Genomic DNA, 7,607 nt, shown 5'->3' with positions numbered 1-7,607 from the left:
TAAGAGTAAATGTAAGAAAAACAAAGTCAAGGACAGAGTAAAAGAAAATAAGGTTAACTATTGTCCCTTATAATTAGAAAGTATAAAAAGAAATCAAAAGAAGGATGAAATGTGTTTAGTACTTATTAATTACTTTTTGAATGATGATGTGTTACCAGATAAATTCAAAACTCTCAGAAAAGAAATAGATAATTTTTACTAGGATTTTTATGAAGAAATATTATGCAGAATTTTGACTGCCGAGGTAAATAGAAACCAAACTTCAGTTATACCTGTATTACCCCAAAACTTAATAATACCTGCCTTTGAATATTTTCATTCAAATATAGGTGGACACTTAGGAGTAACGAAAACTTTCCATAAATTAAAACAATGTTTTTATGTGCCGTCGGCATTAACAAAACTTAAAGAATTTGTAAGTACATGCGAAGCGTGTAACTTAAGAAAGAACCCCAAGCCTATCCTACCCCCCCGATGGGAAGAGTCCCGGTAGCGTGATACCCCTTCAATATTGTCTCATTTGATTTATATGGAACCAGTAGAGGTTTACCTGTTTCCAACAGAGGCAACACTTGTATTCTTTCAGTTATAGATCATTTTTCCGGATTTATTTTTGCAAAAGTATTAAAGAATCAAGGCGCGTACGCCACGAGTAAGGTGTTAGCGAAATTTTTTTTAAAGTTTGGCATTCCAAACAAGGTTATAAGCGATAATGGAAGTAATTTTGTTTCAAAAGTAACAAAAGACTTAATGAGTTTTCTTAACATAGAGAAATTGGTGACATCTCCTTATCATCCACAAGTAATGGTAAAATAGAAAATAGGCATAAAATATTTTCGAATGTATTAAGTATTTATACAAAAGACAACAGAAACGATTGGGATCAATTTTACCTTATCTAACTAACATAATTAATACTGCTTATTCAGAGACAACTAAAGAAAATCCGTTCTATTTGTTATTTGGACGGAACTTCAGAATACCGTATCATGATATTGTTGAGTCCAGACAATATTATAATAACACGGAGGATTACAAACAAGAGTTCATAAATAGGATGAAAAAACTTATAAGATAGTTAGACAAGAATTGGAAAAATATAAAATAAGTCAAGAGCTAAGAAACCTACCCAAAGTCAAAGGGAACATGGATTTTAAGATAGGAGATTGCGTCTACCAAAAAAATGAAGCAAAGGTGGAAGGCAATAAACTTTCCAATAAGTATTCTGGACCGTATAGAATAACCAAACAGTACGATAACGATTTTACTTTTAAAATGGCGAACCCCGATAATGGAAGAACTTATAAGGCACTTGTTAGCCGAATAAAGAGCCAATTTCCCGGAAAGATGGGTATCGCGTCCCTCGTCTACCGATTCGTCAGACGCAGAAGACGAGCCCCCCAAATCAAGATTAGCAGAGCTAAAACCATTTAATTTCAAGCAAGATTATTTTGAATATGAGAGTGATGAGGAAAACTTTGAAGAATTCTTAGCTGTGAAAAATCTAGTTATTCCCAAAAGAAAATCCCTAATACCAGTGAGAGTAAAAACTCCAAAAAGCCCAAAAAGTTCATCGTCGGAGAGCGCAGGAGAATTAGATTGTACGATATCTCCCAAAACCCAATTTTTCCCTGATAGAATTTCGACCCCTTGTCCCCCCAAAAGATTTCCAGACGATATGGTTTCCGCAGCAACACCAATAGAGAGACCACTGTCATTACAGGAGGAATTGAACAGAGCGGTAGAAACTGCGGGTACGATTGTAAAAAAAACTCCTCCCAAAGATTCAATAAATACAAATCTGCGAGAAGCTAAGGATTTAATAAATTTCCCCATAAAAAAGAGGCAAGGTACATTGCAATGGAATCAAACTCCCAAGGACACCCAGCAAGGACAGTACCATGACATAACCGTATTCGATACTAAACCCAAACAATGGTTTTCATGGAGGAAAACGCTGGTTCAAAAAATGCCCCATCCCCCTGAAGACATGGCATTTAAACAGTGGTGGGACCCCGCAAAAACTTCTGATTCCTGTCAGAGCTATCAAGAGTCTTTCAAATCTCCTGAGTTGAAAACTCAAAGCGAGGACTTAGAAAATAAACCCTCTACTTCCAGAGGAGTAGAAATTTACGAAGGAAGGGCAGGTGATACCTCAAAAACGCGAAGTGCCACTTCTAATATAGAATCATCGGAATCCAGTTCCGAAGAGTCTGACGGCGAATCAGACCATATGGTAGTTAAAGAAATAGGGAAATCAAAACCGACTTCAGCGGCTGCTCACGCGAAAGAAACAAAATTAAAAGGGCAAGAATTTTTGAAAAAACAATACAAAAAAATTGATATTATATCACTAGCTAAACTCAAAAAGAAAAAAACCGCAAGAAACAGAAGAAAAAGTAACGACACAGTCAGGTCGAACGGTTAGGTGGAAATATCCCTAGGTAATGTAAAACCAAAAATACTATTACTGCGAAAGCATATTCCTGTCGTATGGAGTTGTGTTCACAACTATCGACTAGCAATCCTTTCCTTGTTATCGATGGTGGTGGATTTCAAATCCTGTATGAAAAGTCAACTCACAACCCACAGCAATAAATTTAAAAGTATGCGAATAAATTAACCAAGTCAATATCAGTGAATATAAAATAATACGAGTGATATCAAAACATCGGTGATCAATAATGAAGGCCCAAAGTAGGAAGCTCGTGGTTGGCCGATGATGAAAAGCAGTGTTTTAGGTCCTATTTGGCACATTCTGCCTACTGGGTAGCTACCCTACGAGAGTCAACTGTACCTCTACAAAAGTGAACTAATCAATAGAACGACCCAAATTATACCCAGTATTGAGATTAAAGGTAGACTTTATATCATGAAAAGTTTATATTCTGTCTGCCCATAAACGGTGTAACATTCAATTTGTAGGAGACACTCTCCCTAAATGCCTCAATGAAAATCGACTTTTAATTCTGCGAAAGTGAATCACAGTACCTGTTTCCCCCTTCCAGACTGTATGATGTTATCGAAAAAAATTATTAAAGTGATGATCCATGTATTGTGGGAAGCCTGGGGGGAACGCAAGCCCCAAGCAGCGTTTAGTTTTTTGGGTTTTGTCGGTCTACCCAGACTTTCTATGAAGAATCAACCCATTTCCTAACGAAGATTGATATTATCCAAAACAAGAATTGCCGACATAAAAGTGCGTAATGATAAACTAATCACTTTCAGATATATATCATGGCAATGGAATCAAAGCCTATCCGTAAGGCGATAATAGATACTGAGTTTATTACAATAACGAATGCGAAGAAAAACATTATATATTCGGCAGCTATGTTGGTGGTCGATGAAAAAGGAACTCAGATATATGCGAAAGATTGGGATCTAGCCTACAACCTTAAAGGTTACACACCCCAGACTTATAAGTATGGATTAGCACTCGCAAATACCCCTAAATATTGTCCGACTAGAGGGGAAGTTAAAACAAAATATAGAAGAAGAAGAGCAAAACAACTTTGTTGTTTACAAGTATTAATAAAACGTCTAGAAAAGAATCTCAATATCAAATACTTCAACTCTATGGGACCCAATCAAACGGACCTATTACTCCTTGATAAATGCAGAGCTCCCAAGATTTGCTACAAGCTAGAGAAAAATCCTCAATTTGTCAAATATGAAGGCATACATCACCCTCTATCTGAAATCCAATATTATAAACATTTGTTATTCAACCCTGAATCCGAGGAATACAAATCCCTAGGTAGTAAGTTGTTTCTGAAACGTATGAAAACACACCAAAGGAAAAGAGACGCTTATACAGATAATAACAAGAAAATTAAAAGAAGATTCTAAACTCTAAATCTAACAAAATAAAACAAAAACAAAACTCCAATAAGAATAATCCTCATAGAAACCTCAATAGTAACAAGTTATATTAGCTTCAAACCATAATGTATCATTCGTTGAGATTAACATCACGCATTTCCAGACACACACTGACCTCTGAAGATCTCTCGCGCGTACAGTCTTCGCCGGGCCAGCAAAAAATCGAAACCAACGGAAAAACCGGCAAAAAATCGGAAAGAGATAACCCGCATGGAATGTTGCTAACTCCTCTAGGTAGACAATTAATTTATTAACAAAAAAAAACAACATGAAGAAATTTCCTAGTTGTCCAAAATTAAATAAACCGGATCTAACACCAGAAACATACGCTATATGTCTCCACAGTGTTTCCTTGCGTATAAAAAATATCATAGTATGAAAAACGTAAATAAATTATTGAGTGAATATGTATTAGTAAAAGTAGTAGAAGAGCTAAATTTCGTCACGTTACATTTCCTCTTTAAAGTCACTTAGAAGTCCCCTGGAAGATAGAGTAATCTCAAGAATAATAACAAGTTTAGTATATTATAACTTCATTACACGGGTAATGCTAACAACAGTAGAAAGAACTAGATTAGCGGCTATCATGACATTCAGAACTCTCTTACAAAAAATTCCAATGTCCCATTATCCCCTAATTGCCGAATTTATCGCAGAAAATCTATGGCAAACTCAAGATGAAAATGGCATCACTACAATATGGCTAATTAGATTCCTTATACTACTAATAGATCGAGGGTATAACCCACTAAATGGAGGGAATTTTCTTAAAAGTTTGTACAAAAATTGCTGGAACTTTGATGGCATAAACCCCGAAATAAAATCCAACACATTGGAAGTTACCGCGCGTGATTATAATGACATAAACGAAATCGCACTAAACTTTGTCGAAGAAGATGAAAATTTTGGATCAAAAGTGTTCCCTGGTTTTGACATTATTGTACGTGAACAAAAATGTTGTAATGCGTCACAAATATAGTAAGTTTCATCAAGTTTAGTCTTACCCATCAAAAGTTAAGAGCCTCATATATTTGCCCTATTTTCGAAAAAAGGGGAAACAAACCCTAAAAGTTATAAAATCTAAATGAAAATCACACCAGCAGATTCAGCATATCAAAGAACCCTACTTTAGGGCTTTCAACCTCCTATCTGCAAAAATTTGGAATTTCGTATTTTGCCATAAGAAATATCACTGTATGCGTGTTTATTTGTTGTTTTTTTTTTTGCTGTTTTTTTTTTCAGGGATGATCGTATCAACCCAGTGGTCCTACAATATCGCGACAGCTCTCATTCAAAAGGAAATTAAAGGTTCTAGTGCCCTTTTTAAGTGACCCAAAAAATGGAGGGCAGCTAGGCACCCTCCCACGCTCATTTTTTCCCCAAGTCACCCGATCAGAATTTTGAGATAGCCATTTTGTTCTAAATAGTCAAAAAATCTAATAACTATGTCTTTGAGGATGACTTAGTCCCCCACAGTCCCCGGAGGAAGGGCTGCAAGTTATGAACTTCGCCTATTGTTTACATATAGTATTGGTTAGTGGAAATTATACAGATGTTTTCAGAAAGGCTGTTAATTAGAATAAATAGCTCTTATGAAAGTATTAAAAAAAACTTTAGCGTAAAGACCGAGGTATTGACTAGGGTAAGAAACCAATCATATACGTAATAATTTCTGTTCGTTTTAATTTTTGATGTTGCACCTTGCTTTCAGTTGAAAAACTTGTTTTTTTATTTAATTTCTAATCATATTTTTAAATAATGCTGGGAAATCCGGCACCCCCTTCACAGAAATGTCCCTTTTCCCATGAAAAATTCCTCCATGGAAAGATACTCCACATAACCCCTGACCCAGCCCCCCCCCCACTACCAGAAAAAATCCCCCATTGGGAAGTATACAGACGGAAACGTCTGTATACTTCTCAATAACCAATACCATATGTAAACATTGGGTAAAGTTCATGACTTTCAGCACTTCCCCCGGGGACTGTGGGGGATTAAATCATCCTCAAAATCATAGTTCTTATATTTTTCGACCATGCTGAATAAAATGGCTATCTCAAAATTTTGATTGGGTGACATTGGGAAAAAATGAACGTAGGAGGGGGCTTAGTTGCCTTTCATTTTTTGGCCACTTTGAAAGGGCACTAGAGCTTATAGTTTCCGTTCAAAAGAGCCCTCCCGTGATATCCTAGGACCACTGGGTAGAAAAATGACCACTGGAAAAAAAAACAAAAAAAAACATACATTCGTGATCTTCCTTCTTGCAAATTAAATAAACAAAAACAAGTTTTTCTAACTGAAAGTAAGGAGCGACATTAAAACTTAAAACGAACATAAATTATTCCGTATATGAAAGGGGCTGCCCCCTCCTCAACCCCTCGCTCCTTATGCTACGTTGAAGAAAATTGCTATCTCAAAATTTTGATTGGATGTGTTTGAGGATATGATTGGCGTCAGAGGGGGGTTAGTTGCCCTCCAATCACTTCCTATTATTAAAAAGGGCACAAGCCCTTTCAATTTCCAATTGAATTAGCTCTTTTTGAAGTTTCTACGACAACTCTTTCTATAAAAACCTTATATGCCCCAGCGCATAACTTACAACCCTTGACCTTAGGGCTGTGACGGGGGTTGCCCTCCTCAAAGACATGACTTCCGGACCTTTCAACTACGTTGAACAAAATTGCTATGTCAAGAATATGATTGTATGTGTTTGGGGAAATGGTGGGCATAAGAGGGAGGTTACTTGCCATCGCATCACTTTCATATATTAAAAAGGGCACTAGCCGTTTCAGTTTACCGTCGAATGATTCCATTTTAAGTTTATACGACAACGCTTTCTATAAATAAACCTTATATGCCCCCAGGGCATAGCTTACAATCAGGGCATAGCTGTGGGGGGAGTGTCATCCTCAAAAACATAATTTCCAGACTTTTTAACTACGTCGAACAAAATGGTTATCTCAAAATTTTGATTGGAAGTATTTTGGGAAATGGTGGGTGTGAGAGGGGTGTTAGTTATACTCCAATCACTTCCGACTATTAAAAAGGGCACAAGCCCTTCTAATATAAAATTGAATGAGCTCTTTGAATTTTCAATTGAATGAGCCCTTTTTCAAGTTTCTATGACGAAGATTTCAATAACAACTTATGGGTTGTGGGAGAGTGACCTCCTCAAAAACATATTTTCTATCAGGAAATCAAGTACGCTGAACAAAATGGCTATCTCAAACTTTTGATTGGGTGTACTTAGGGGGATGATAGGCGTGGGGGGGGGCCTAGTTGCCCTCGAATCACTTTCGACTATTAAAAAGGGCACTAACCACTCCAATTTTTAATCGAATGAGCCCTTTTTGAAGTTTCTTTTGAAGGCACTTTTTACGAAGTACCCTGGTCTAAGATCAAGGAAAAAAAAAATAATACATTGTGCCAACATCTTTCTTTAGTTAGGCAGCGCTGTTGCGCTGCCTATGATACGTAACTTACGAATTAAGTTACGTAACGAACTTCTATATTCCTATATTTTTAATACGCATATTGGGGGGTCCACCCCCTAGTCAATACCTCGCTCTTTACGCTAGAATTCAAATTTTGTTCCAAATCTATAAAAATGACCCCTTAATCACAAAGGCCGTTAATTAGAATAAATAGCTCTTATGAAAGTATTTAAAAATCTTTGGCTTAAAGAGCGAGATATTGACTAGGGGTGGACCCAATCATATACA

Source organism: Artemia sp. Qi Xiang Cuo, chromosome 4 (assembly GCF_049724085.1).
Source record: "Artemia sp. Qi Xiang Cuo chromosome 4, ASM4972408v1, whole genome shotgun sequence".
NCBI classification, from domain to species: domain Eukaryota; kingdom Metazoa; phylum Arthropoda; class Branchiopoda; order Anostraca; family Artemiidae; genus Artemia; species Artemia sp. Qi Xiang Cuo.
The sequence above is the reverse complement of the archived record's forward strand: the minus strand, read 5'-3'. Positions refer to the sequence as shown.